We start from the raw sequence: 15,268 nt of genomic DNA, 5'->3' as shown, positions 1-15,268 counted from the left end.
TCATCACATGGTGAAAATTTTATGTAAATCCTATAATAATTGCCACCTTTATAGACCAAAAACCTTGAAAAATGACTTGTAGAAAATCGCCTATTTCTCTGCAACCGTACAAGTTAGAAACCATTTTGAGGTATCTGTATGATCGAATGAGTTCATTCTATTTGTTGATTGGAATCAAATATCATAATTTTAAAAACATTACAAATCTGATTCATTTGAATAAAATATCTGTTTTGAAGGCTAAAAATACAGTTTTTGCCAAAATGACGTTACTTCCGGTGATAATGAAAATCTTAAATTACTTGTATGAAATCGTAAATGGCATTATGTATCACACAGTGAAAATTTCATGAAAATCGAATAATAATTGACACTTTTATTGACAAAAAACCTTAAAAAGTGACCTGTTGAAAATTGCCTATTTCTCCGCAACTGAACAAGTTAGAAACCATTTTGTGATATCTATATGATCGTAAGGGTTCATTGTATTAGTTGATTTGAATCAAATATCAAAATTTTAAACAAATAACAAATATGACTCATTTGAATAAATTACTGGTTTCGAAGGCTATAAATACAATTTTTGCCCAAATTACGTCATTTCCGGTGATATTGAAAATGTTAAATTGGTTTGACCTAGTTAAAATTGACATTACACATCAAATGGTGTCACTTTTATGAAAATCGAATAATAATTGACTCTTTTACAGGCAAACTAGCGTAAAAAGTGACTCATGCAAAATTGCCCATTTCTCGGCAACTGCGCATATTACAAATTAATTTTCACATACATTCTCTCCGTACAGATTATTGCTACGAGTTTATGAAAGTTACGAAGTAATATTTTAAAATATGAAAACGCTGGATGGGTTGTAAATAGCTTAATTTTACACCTTTTTTCACCTTTTAATCGAAATAGCCCGAAAACGGAATCGAAATTAAAAAAACTGGTCCCAACATTTTGTGCGCCTTTAAAGGGCGCACAATTTCAGTTATACCAGATTTGAAAAAAATAATATTTGCTTTCGAAAAATGGTACCTAACTGTCAAAATTGTAGTTTTTTGTCAATTTACGCCACTTCCGGTGCCGACAGATAACACTATTGGTAACAAACAAAATGACAATTGAGACAGCGGAGCATATGAACTTTGTTTTATACAAATCGAACAATAAATAATTAATCTAGGACTGAAAAACTGAATTAGCCAATGGGGGCCAAGGAAAATTACCGAAACAAAATTTTTTCACATTTTTGCCCAAGTCAGATGACTCGTTATATTTGTGTAAAACACGATTAAAGAATATTCATAAATAAAAAAGTTTTTTGTAAAAATTTAAATTTTTGTAAATTTAGCGCCTAATATCTGCGAAGATTTGCCGAAAATCAAAAATCAAAAGTAGCGTAGCTATGTGCCCCGTCTCCGGCTATGCCAAAATGCATCGAAAGTTAAAATCCAATGATTATTGTTAAAATTACTGCAATATTTCTAAAAACGATAGCTTCGGTGATTTCGGACATTTCGCATTGTCGCAGAACGTTCAAAATAGCTTTATCCTCTAAGTCACACCCACTTTTCCGATAAAACCGAAGAAATCGTAACGATCCGACAATCAGTTGCTGAGATCTACTCAAAACAAAAGAAGAATAATAATAATAAGAATAATAATTTTAACAAAAACAATAGTGTTTCACACAAGCTACGCAGTGTGAAACCCTAATAATTTTAACAAAAACAATAGTGTTTCACACAAGCTACGCAGTGTGAAACCCTAATAATAATTTTAACAAAAACAATAGTGTTTCACACAAGCTTCGCAGTGTGAAACCCTAATAATAATTTTAACAAAAACAATAGTGTTTCACACAAGCTTCGCAGTGTGAAACCCTAATAATTTTAACAAAAACAATAGTGTTTCACACAAGCTACGCAGTGTGAAACCCTAATAATAATTTTAACAAAAACAATAGTGTTTCATACAAGGTATGCAGTGTGAAACCCTAATAATTTTAACAAAAACAATAAGCTTTCATATGTAATACATATGAAAGCTTAATAATCTTAACAGAAACAATAAGCTTTCATATGTAATACATATGAAAACTTAAAATAATAATCTTAACAGTGTGAAACCCTAATAATAATTTTAACAAAAACAATAGTGTTTCACACAAGCTACGCAGTGTGAAACCCTAATAATAATTTTAACAAAAACAATAGTGTTTCACACAAGCTATGCAGTGTGAAACCCTAATAATTTTAACAGAAACAATAAGCTTTCATATGTAATACATATGAAAGCTTAATAATCTTAACAGAAACAATAAGCTTTCATATGTAATACATATGAAAGCTTAAAATAATAATCTTAACAGAAACAATAAGCTTTCATATGTTATACATATGGAAGCTTAATAATAACTAGACTTGCTTGCAAGACTGAAGGCTTTCACCGTGCCAAGGCGTCACACGATCGCCAGATGCATGACAAAAGACTTTCCTCACCACTTCCCCACACCCCACCCCCCAAAAAAACAACCCAATACACTAACATAACTCAGATATTGTCACGTTCTTTGTATTCGCATTGCGATAGAGAAGGTAATTGAAAAATAGAGTTGAACAATTCACATCATGATAATCCTAGATCGGTAGAATCGATCAGACGCCGCCAATCCAAATATGTAAGCGAAAACTAAAAATTCCAAGAAATAACAATTTTAGTAAATTTTCAAATTTTGAAGAAAAAATGAGAACGACATGGTATTTCAATTCGGCGGTTATCACATCCGCAATATCCCAAGATGTACAAAAATATAACTTTTTCGAAAATCGGTTGGGAATTCACATAATTAGGGCCGGTTTTCAATTTTCGTGCACGTTAAAGATTTACACAACTTACGGTCTGTCCACAACTTTCGCAATAGTTATAAGTAATAATTGTTAAAAACAAGGGAAAAATCAACATTCAGAACACTATCTGTTAGTTTCAGAGATCTACACGATTTGTAAATGGAATAAAAAAACCAACAAAAAACAGTTTTCCGAATGGGACAAAAACAGCTTTTTAGTCACAGATAACAAATAAAACCCGAAATCATATTTATCAACCTCAACTTTCCTTTATACTAAGAAAGGGGCGACTTTCTTATAAATAGCTGCAGCAGGGAGCTTTATTTTAAATGGTATAAAGAGATGACGTCATGTACACAAAAAAACTGGAATATTAATTTCACGAGCAACTGTTTTTTACTGATATGAAATATTTTCACTCTAGAAGCACCAGTGCCAGATATTGGTTAACAGTAGAACACCCTTAGTTCAAATATTGCCACTTAGAAAAATAGCTCTCCATATTATACGTATGCAGAACGTTCCGATTATGACCCTATCGGACTTTTGTCGATATACAGTGCCATTTGTTTGGCCACTCTTGATACTTTTGACCGTTGTACGGTGGTTTCATACCGGGGGGGGGGGGTAGAACGAGCGCGCGCTTTATCATAAAGTCTGTCATTGAGTCGACTGGCGTGGTTTAGAATCCCCGGTTGTACGTGACAAGGAGTAGGGTCGCCTGTCCAACCTCGTGGGTTTTCTCCGGGTTTTCCGGTTTCCTCCCACTGCTAAAGACCCCTACGCGCAAGGGAATTATTGAAATAAAATTAAACCATATGTTAGTCCCGAAATGACCTAGTTTATGTCAAGTGGATGTTAAACCCCATTTCTCTTTCTCTAGTTGTTCATACCTTTCTAACCAGGGTGGGGGGTTGGATTGCTGAGTGGTTAGCGTGAGCGCGCTGTATCATAAAGTCTGTCATTGAGTCGACTGGCGTGGTTTCGAATCCCCGGTTGTACGTGACAAGGAGTAGGGTCGCCTGTCCAACCTCGTGGGTTTTCTCCGGGTCCTCCGGTTTCCTCCCACTGCTAAAGACCCCTACGCGGAAGCGAATTATAGAAATAAAATTAAACCATATGTTAGTCCCGAAATGACCTAGTTTGTGTCGAGTGGACGTTAAATCCCATTTCTCTCTCTCTTTAACCAGGGTAATTATATTACTGTTAAATTAAACAATGGATAACTCCTACCTCTTAAATGATTTATATAATTAGTAAATAATTATTATTATCTAATGATTGTTGTTTTGTGACATATATAGTATAACCAATATATACATTATACTTTTATAATCAATATGATACTGTGCATTAGTCGTGTTTATGTTCTTATGATTTGAATTTCTTCATGCAATATTTGTAAATCGCCAGTAGGAATAAATGTCTCTTATATAGATACGTTATGCTGGCTGGAATTTGCACGGTAGGCTATAACCTTTAGGACTGCGCTGTATCATACGGTCTGTCATTGAGTCAACTGGCTGGGTTTCGATTCCCCGGTTGAATGTGACAAGGAGTATGTCGCCTGTCTAAACTCGTGTGTTTCCTCCGGTTTCCTCCAACTGCTAAAGACCCCTACGCGCAAGGGAATTGTTGAAATAAAGAAAAAATAAACCATATGTTAGTCCCGAAATGATCTCTAAACATGCTCGTACAGCGGCGCTAGTCTTCTTTTATATAGAATTCCAACCGCCAAGGGATCTTTTACGGTCACACCAATGTGTACATGGGACTTCGGAATCGCGTTCATGTCAGCTACTCAAATATGTAACTGGTTCAAAAATTGATTGAATATTCAATGAAATATCGCCAATTTTCTGGTTTCGTGCACGTTAAAGATTTGACGTCACTAATAAGAATCTAATATTAATTACAGCGACAAAGTTTCTAATTTCCACAGTTTTGAACTGCTATCTGCTCAGAAATGTCTCCAGCTATCCAAAAATGTAAATATCTGAAGAATCCATTGAGAATTAAGAGAATAATGGCCGATTTTCAATTTTCGTGCACGTTAAAGATTTCACGCATTTCCGCTATGCGCACAAATTTGGAAATAGCTTTAAGCAGTAGCTGCACACCACTTTCCAAACAGAAAATCAAACTTCAAACCTCTATCTCTTATAGTTGCTGAGATCTAGCTTCCCCCAATAAAAAAAAAGAATAATAATAATAATACTAGAATTGCGCGCAATGCTGAAGGCTTTCACTGTCGCCAAGGCGTCACACGATCGCCAGATGCATAACAAAAGACTATCCCCACCACTCCCCCACCCCCCAAAAAACCCACACTCTAGCATAACTCAGATATTGACCCCTAAACATGCTCCAACTCGTAAAATTACGCCGTTTTCAATTTTCGACGGATAACTCCTACCTCTTAAAATGATTTATATAATTAGTAAATAATTATTATTATCTAATGATTGTTGTTTTGTGACATATATAGTGTAACCAATATATACATTGTACTTTTATAATCAATATGATACTATGTATTAGTCGTGTTTATGTTCTTATGATTTGAATTTCTTCAAATAAATAATAATCTTAACAGAAACAATAAGCTTTCATATTAAACCCCTCGGCCGCCATGTTGAATCACACAATATTTAACGTTCTATATCCTAACATCTTTATGAAATCAACGACAAATCTAAACTTGGGCACTACAACCATTTTTATTTTTACATCATTGAGGTTTTTTTAAATAAGTAATTCTATCACAAATTATAGCGAAGATAACGATCAGTTTTTCTTTGTGTTAATGCGTTCTACATTTTCAAAGCAATGATTCTTATAATGTGCGAGCCGCCATGACACCGGCGGATATTATAACTTCGATAGGCGAGAAACTTCAGGTAGCAGTTGGGTTTCATCAAATCATATAATTATGCGGTACGGCTTCACCTTTATTTCAATAGGAATCGGTTTATTATATGTGCAGTGCAGTTTTAGGTCAGTTTATGTGTAAATTAAGGGAGCTATACATAGGCCAGTAACCTTTTTGTAGTCATTTGACTACTGAAATCAAACAAATTTTACAATGTAGGTAGTGAAAACAAAATGTTATGTTAAACGTTTTTCGAGGGTGGGGTGGGTGCATAAAATTCCAAGGGTTATTTTTCGTGCACGCCAATATGCACACAGGATTTCGATTTTTCGTCCTACCCAAAAAACTGCACGCAAAGTCAGTTGTCGGGCCTTCGGTCAAGAATCACGGACAAAGGGAGAGAACGGGGACCCCTGTTTTTCATACCATCCAATCGACTAGGCACTAATCCTTGTACCATGGACGAGGGGACGGGCGTTTTTCGTCCCATCGAAACGACTAGACACAGATCCTTGCTAGGCCTTCCATACTTCACCACTGCCAACGGGGAACCACTTTGACCTCGGGTTTTCGTACCATCCGAACGACTAGACACTAATCCTTGCAAGGCCTTCCGTTCTGCACAAATGAGCCACGCTGGCCTCGTTTTGTCGTAACATACAAACGACTAGACAATGTTTCATAATTTAGTCATGTTCGCGTGGGTGGGTTGGCAGCAGAATTGATATGTACATGATAGTGACACGAGTAGGGGGGGGGGGGGGAGCGGGGTGTACACAAATCACACAAATCAGAGCTTTGTAATACACGCATATACTTGATATACTAAATACACAAATGGCTGAATTTCGAGACATTTCTGGCACTCTTTTAACACATAATGAGAACACTGCATTAATTTCTATATATCAATAAAATATGCCTCAGACTCATTGTATCATATATGATACACTAAATTTCGACATTGATTTTCAGAAAAAATATTGTTTATTTTTAAATTTGAATTAGACTAGTAATAGCATATAAATAAAAATAGATTTACTTTCTGATTATTTTTTTTTAAATGAAATCATTCCAGGGCTTTTATTGACATTTCAGAAAATGTAGAGTTGGTCCCATGCACTTGAGGCCAGGGTCCTTGAAGTTATACAGCTGCACCCGGTGACCGATATTTATTTAACGGGAAATAAGTGATAATTCATATTATAGCAGTAAATAATTAAAATATGTCATAGGGATTATAAAAATATGTAAGCTTATATCATGTCTGGGTATTACAGGGTTAAAACCAATATTAAATTCCGAAAATCGTTTTTTTTGCTAAAACTCTTTTTTTTAATGGTATCAAAATGGGGGTAAAGCACAGAGTCCGGGGTGGTAATGGGCGTATTGTGTCCAAATTTCATGGTTTTCGGACAATCGGTGCCGGTGTCACGCCGAAATTCCACTTTTTTCCCCTCATGGAAGCCGTAAAACGACGAAAGGCAGGTGACAAGAACAAACGACTTGAACGAATGCAGGTATCACCTTGAAATTTTCAGGGTACCTAGGTGCCAACGTGAAAAGTTGCTCGTCGGAATTTAGTACTCATGGTACCATTGGTTCCTGTGTAGCGCATGCGCGAATTCAAAACCAGCTAAACTCGAAAACAACCTTGTCGGCACGGAAAACATCAAAGGAGAAATTCGAATTTTTGGAATATTCAAATACCAAACACTCGACCATGATCGAGGCTATCCTGAAATGTAATAATTTCGGTAATAGGAGACACATTCTTTAAGTCACGACCAATTGTGTATGTTTTCAAGCCCATTAATGTGGATTTTTCACTATTTTTCATTTTCAATTCAAAATGGCGTCCATCAGTTGACCTAAATCAAAATTCTACTGCCTACATTTTATGGGCTTTCCTTCAAGGATTTGGAAAATATAATCCCCTTGTCTGTAAGTAAAATATCAAAAAAGCCTTAGCGATATTTCTCATTTCAAGATGGTGGCACTTCCGGTTTGGGCTACAAACTCAATTTTTTGTGTACGAATCAGTAGTGTCGTAACTAGTAAAGAAATACAATTTCAAGGCAATCGGACCTATATTTCGTTGATTTTTTAAAAAAAATTGATCCTTAATTTCATCAAGGGGAGATAATACAGAAAATTTCTAATGACATTTTTCAAGTTGTATCAGTAAGATCTACTTATATACTGAATTTCATGAAAATCGTTCAACTATTAAAGAAGTTGTCAAGTTGATTTTAATTTCCGGTTCGAAATCACAGCGACGAATTTTTGAAATTCGAAAATCCGAAATAGCAGATTTGAAGTAAATGATTCAAGGTACTCAAAGTCACAAAGTTACAGCAATGTAGGTCAAATGCATTCGTTCGTAAAATTCGGTGATTTCGGATGTGTAAAACGTTTTGAAAACATACCTATTCCAAAGCCACCACCCATTCTTGGGGGCGGGGGGGGGGGGTAGGTCAAAGTTTCAGAAAGATCCCACGGTTAGATTCTGAGATATAAGATTTGCAGGAAAAACACAAAAAAAAAAAATAATAATAATAATAACTAGAACTGCAAGCAGCACTGAACCAGCTTTCAGGAATCAGACAGGAAGTGTGTCATACAATAGCCTATTTATCGAGCTACCAAACGATACTTTAGATGTTTTGATCCGGTCACACCCGACGGTGAAATCCTGATTGTTCCAAGAGCACCGATTTTTTTACTTTTTTTTTTTTTTAAAATATCGAATATTTTTTTGACTACTTCCTTTTTACGGATCATTATCGGGATAGATTTAACAAGTGGTATGGGAACTTAACTTCCTGTACCAGAAGTTTCAGGAAGATCCATTGGACAGTTTTACCTCCCTTATACCACTAGAAGCAGATTTACAGATATAACGATTTTTCGACTTTTTTAAAATATTGTATCCCTTTTGGACCATTTATACTATATTAAGGCTTTTAAATTTGGATTCACACGCCAGACCAGAGTTAGGACTCTAAGTAACAGAAGTTTAAGAAAGGAAATAAGAGTAATTTTCGAGATAAAAGCGTCTGAATAGGCTCCAAAAAGGAAAATACTAGATTTTTAGCATCTCATAATATATAACGTAACCAGCGATTTTTTACCATTGAGATGTCATAAGATCGCCCATTGTTCGGGCTATCCAATGACACTTTAGTTGTTTTGATTCGTTGAAATATGTCGTTGTAATCACTTTTTTCGGAAGATCACCATTTTTTACTTTTTAAGTTGTTTTTTTCAAAATATCGGATATTTTTTCGACTACTTCCGGTTTTTGGATCATTGTCGGGATAGTTTTAACATGTTGTTTGAATAGGTAACTTTCTCATTTCTGCTCAAGTAGGATGATATTTTAACCCTGTGTAAAATACCATCAAAAAATATTCATAAATAAAAAAGATTTTCGTAAAAAAAAATTAAAAAGGTTTTCGTAAAAAAAAATTTTTTTTCAAAATATCGGACATTTTTTCGACTACTTCCGGCTTTACGATCATTGTCGTGATAGCTTTATGAAGTTCTTTGGATACTGAACTTTCTGTACCAGAAGTGTCAGAAACATCCAATGAGTAGTTTTGGAAAAAAAGATAAATCAAAGAGCGTTTCCAAAAATTTAACGATTTTTCAATTTTTTTCAAAGTTTGAGGCCATTTTTGGACCACCTATATTATTTCAATGCTTTTCATTTTGGATTCACTATATAGACAACCGATAGGACTTTGAGTAAGAAAAGTTTAAGAAAAATCGTAGATGTCGTTTTCGAGAAAATGGCGTCTCAGAATGTTAAAAAATCGGAAAATACTAGATTTTTCTTCATACAATAATTTATTTCCTTACCATCAAAATCGTATTATTTAGATACCATATGATGGTCCATTAATAGGGCTATCCAACGACACTTTAGTTCTTTTGGTCCGCTATTACCTAAGGGAGAAATCAATTTTTTCGCAAGTGCGACAATGTTTTTAACCTTTTTTTTTTCATTTTTTGAATACTTCCGGAATGGATATTATTGTCGGAATAGTTTTAATAGCCGGTTTGGGCACTAAAATAGCCACAGGGCTCTGTAATGATATATTACATTATCTGATCAGATAAAATGCCCCTGAGAAATCCTATGTTCAAAAGTGCCAACAATGCAAAAAAATTAAAATATCGAAAATTAAATTTCAATAACTACATACATATTATACATCGTTAGAATCGTAATTAGCTCAGCTATAAGAATATACAACCTTTTTTGAAAATCTCTTAAAATAAAAAAATAGTAGAGCATTTTCCAAAATTTCACGATTTTTCGACTTTTTTCGATTTTCAGTCCATTATTTCACCTATTCCAGATATTTCAAAGTCGTAATGGAATGCTTCGTACACAAGACTACCACAAGGTCTCTCGATAGAGAAAGTTTCATAAAAATCGCTGGCGTAGTTTTTGAGATACAGGCGTCCAAAAATGCTAAAAATCAGAAAATACTTGATTTTCAGCGTGCCATATTTTGCTGCCTGATCATAGTATCCGCAGGAATTGGGTATCATTCAGTGGTCCAATCACCGCCCGACCAAATGATACCTTAATTTGTTTAATCCGTTGATATCGGACGGAGAAATCGTGTTTTTACCCAAAACACCAATTTTTCACGTTTTTTTCAAAATATCGCATATTATTTCGACTACTTCCGGTTTAAGGATTCTTGTCGAAATTGCTTTATAAGTTGGTATTGGACAATAACTTCATTTTCCAGAAGTTTCAGAAACGTCAATTCTGCCATAAAACGAAACCCGAGCTCACAAAATGGGAAGAAAATTCGAAAAAAATCGAAAAATAAAGGGCGATAACTCTGAATAAAACTTATATTACTGGAATCGAATGGACTTCAGGTATCCAAAAATGTAAGTCAAATTTGAAAATTTTGAAAAATAACAAAAATTGTCTCGTAAACAACTAGTTTTCAATTTTCGAACGATAAAAGTCATAGACGAATGTTCGAAATTGAAAAATGTGAGATAGCCATTGTCTCAGAAAAGATTCAGGGATTCCAAAAATGTAATTTGCTTGAAAATGGATAAAGAATTGACGAAACTATGGCCAATTTTCAATTTTTAGACAACGTACAAAGTTCGGTCTTTTCCGGTATGCGCAGAAATTTCAAAAATATTTTATCAAGTAGCCACCACATGGTTTCCAGATAGAAAATCTAATTCCAGATCGATATCTGTTTTCGATCATGGAGATCTAGGCTCCCGCGGTAAAAAATAATAATAATAACTAGATCTGCTAAGCAGATATTAAAGCTTTCATATTCACAGTCACTTGAACAATTGACTATTCATGAAAGATACTAAAGAGAACTTTATTAATTTATACATACTTTTGCTAATTTTATTGTTATATCTTGGTAGTAACATACCAATATAAATAGTAATATTGTTTCTAGATGAAGACTATTATAATTGAAATGAAATGGGATTTCACATCATAATGCTATGCACGGACTGGGCTAATAATGACAAAAAACTACAATGAATACAATAGTATAAAATGTTGCTATGAAATTAAATAAATGTTGTATACAATAATTAACCGGTTTAATACTATATTATACATAAAAGTGAATGAAATTCAATGTTTACTATTTTGCTTTATACATGAATATCACAGGTCAAATTATTGAAATAAATAATGCAAATAGATTATGATTTGAAACATCTTGTATGTCATTGTTCTATTTGTTATATAAGACTACATGATATAAACTTTTTGATAAGCCTCTTTTATCATATTTTGAACCAATGGAATAAAGAGCAAAGACCTAGAATATATTGTAAATATAATCAGGTTTTTGATCAACTGATCAAAGGAAAATATTGCGAATAAATTTGTTGTACTGCTATTGTAAAGAAATCATCATTGTTTTATTTGATATTTAGAATACACATAATCGTGTATATATTTGAAGTTAAGAGCAATTATGATTAGTGATACCTGTATGACCAACTCTCAAAAGATAATCTCATTAAACCAAGTACTTTTTTTCATTTGTATTAGTTGATTTATACTGAATAAAGATAACACAAACAAACAAAAATGAGTTGGCTGTGTGAACACCTCAATGACAAGTGGTATCAGATGCCTCAGAGAGAATATTCAAATGCTCCTTGTGATACGTTTGTAACACACAATTATAACCTAATGTATTACACGGGAGTGGAGTGGGTGGGTCGGGGGGCTTTTCGATTGGCAGGGGACTATTAAAATGGGTAAGCAGAGATAAGCAATTTGATGAAACTTTGTGTATAGTTTCATTACATTAGTACCTTGACCATATTACCTTGACCAAGTTCGACAATGAGCATTCTCTTAGTCAGGATAAGCAAAGCAACTTGATTGGCCGGGACTTTGAATTGGTTGATGCTTTGGGGTATGATAACTTTGGTTATAATGAAGTACTGGAACATAACAACCCAGCTTTTAATTGAGCTAGAATGTTTAAACTTGGTGTAGATGTTCATCAGGTCTTGACTGAACATTTTGAGCTACAGCTTGGCAATTTCATTGGTCGATGCTTTGGGACAAGATAACCTTGATTTCTATCTGACAGAGAGTGATGAAATTTACAGTATAGTTTGATTGCTCGATACTTTTGAAAAAAATATGAAAGTGCGATTAATTAATGTGTCATCTTTTACTTTGGGGTTTTGGCGGGAGACATCAGCCATACTGTTTGCTTGTTTAATATCCCCTATACAATATACGCTCGACCTCATTACCCGAACTGGGGTAGAAAAGTGGGATCTTTGACAATGAGGCAATGAACTTGTACATTCTTTTGCAGCTGCACAAGAGGGAACATCAACGCCGGATTAACCATGGTGGTGGGGAGGGGGGCTGATACCGACCGTGAAGCCCCGCAAGGGGGTCGGGTCAGGGGGTTCTCCCGCTAAGAAATTTTAATTGGAGGCCGAAAACGTGATTTCATGGCATTTCAGGCACTTGTGTCGGAGCCATTTAGAAATACCTCCCCCAGAAAAATAAAATTCTGCCACAAAATTAGCCACAATCCATGCGGGTGCTGTGAAATTTCTAGAGGAGGGAGCTGGAACCCATGAGCCCGTTAAATTCGCCACTGTAAATGAGCAGAGCTACATCAAACCTAATTTTGAGTCCCTCAGTGATAAATAACTTGATTCAAAATCGTATTATAGCCCCAACGACGATTTGATGAATGGAGACCGTAACTTTACGACAAAGTCTAACACTGTAAGTACCAAATAGTCATACGAGATATGTGCATCTCATCAAATTCAGCTTATACCATACCCACAATAATGTTACGGAGTCAGTGAGTTCAAGTTGGACAATACGCTGACCTTCCACTGACCATGCTTATAATATAAAATCTGTCAATGACAGCTGATTCATTGTTTAGTTTTTTATATGATATATTTAATATCAATAATATATGTATATGCATGCTTTATTTTACTTTACACGACCTCTAAAAATGCCCCAAATCGTAAAAATACGACTTTTTGGATTTCGATCTCCTTTTTTCGGCTACGCCGGACATTTTCAAAAAATGATACAATGATTTCACACAACAGGCCAGCTATTAGCCTCTCGATTGACAAGAGTTTCATCGCCCTCCATTCATTATAACCAATGTCATCGTGCCCTAAAGAATCAACAAATCAGCTTGCTTATCTCTGCTTACCCTAGGCAAAAAATGCTCATCTTTGAACTCAATCATGACATTGACCTAGTGAACGCCTACTCCAAGTTTGAACATTCTAGCTTAATTAGAAGGAGAGTTCTTGTGTTCCAAAGTCCCGGCCCTTCAAATTGCTTCTATTTTTCATTTTCAATTCAAAATGGTGACCATCACGTGACCGAAATCAAAATTCTGATCCGATAGATTTTTAGGCATTCCTTCCAGGATTCCGAAAATATGACGCCCGAGTCTGTAAGTAAAATAGCAAAAAAGCCTTTTTGATTTTTCACGTTTAAAGATGGTGGCACTTCCGGTTCGATCGACAAACTCCATATTTTGTGTACGAATCAGTAATTACTTGTCTAGTATCGAATTTTTTTTTTTAGGTCATTCTGACCTATATTTCGACGATTTTTTTGAAAACTTTGATCCTTAATTTCACCAAGGGGAGATAATTTAGAAAATTTCCAAGGACATCATTGAAGTCGCATTGGCAAGATCTACTAACATTCTAAATTTCACGAAAATCGCACAACTATTAAAAAAGTTGTCAAATTGGTAATAACTTCCGGTTCGAAATGACAGCGACGAATTTTCGAAATGCCAAAATCCGAAATTGCAGATTTGAAGTAAATGTTTCAAGATACTCAAAGAAAAAAGAATTAGTAAAATAGGTCAAATAGTCACAAAGTTACAGCATTGTAGGTCAAATGCATTCCTTCGTAAAATTCGGTGATTTCGGATTCGTAAAACGTTTTGAAAATATATTTAATCAACAGCCACCACCCATTTTTGGGGGGATAGGTAAAAGTTTCAGAACGATCCTATGGTTAGATTCTGAGAAATCCGATTTGTGGACAAAACACAAAAAAAAAATAACAATAATAATCTTAACAGAAACAATAAGCTTTCATATGTAATATGAAAGCTTAAAAATAACTAGATCTGCTAAGCAGATATTAAAGCTTTCATATTCACAGTCACTGTCACATGTCATAGAAATAATATGAACAGAAAAAAAAAATCATTATAATGAGTAAAAATTTGGTGAAGTTAATTCGATTTTTCACTGGTAAATAATTAAATAGACAAGTGGCATAACTTGACCCGCATCCCATCAGCTATCCTGAAAAATGCTGGAAAAATTAAACAAGTAAATTGTGTTTAGTACTGGGTTAATTAAGACAGGCATATGCCTTTGCTATACAGGATGACATGAGGGAAATTTAGCTTGGGAGGTGTAGGCCTGCAGCCAAAATTTCTAGCTAGCTTAGAAACACAACTCCGCTACACGGTCTTCCATAAAAGAAAAACTATACATTTTTGGAAAGCTTATGATGCCAGGAAGACAAAATCTGGGAGTTCCAAGCAAAATGTTTGCAATTTATTGATTTAGGGCCAGATGAAATTCGTCAAAATTGTCAAATAAATGCTATTTGTGTACTAACAATTCTGAAGTTGACATAAAATTAAATAGTTGGTAAAACACCTCATGCCTTCATCCTTGGCAATGAACAGTTTATTGGACAGATTTTGATGTAAATAAAAATGCTCAAAACACAAATGTCATGGGTGAATAAAGAATTGTGGAAATCCATTAACGGTAAAAAAGAATTATCTCCCTTTCTGTCAAATGCCTGTAATTGATAGACTATCAGGTCTTGTATGAATCATAAGACCAGGTGTGGGCAAACAAGCCCAATAATTATTTTGTTTGTTGGATCTCAAGGGCCTGTTAGGGTTGGTTGTTGGATGTTTGCTCAGAAATTATCGCTTGTATGGAACATGCTAGAGTCGATTTGTAGCA

Source organism: Patella vulgata, chromosome 3 (assembly GCF_932274485.2).
Source record: "Patella vulgata chromosome 3, xgPatVulg1.2, whole genome shotgun sequence".
In the NCBI taxonomy this organism is placed as follows: Eukaryota; Metazoa; Mollusca; class Gastropoda; family Patellidae; genus Patella; species Patella vulgata.
This window is presented reverse-complemented; position numbering follows the sequence as displayed.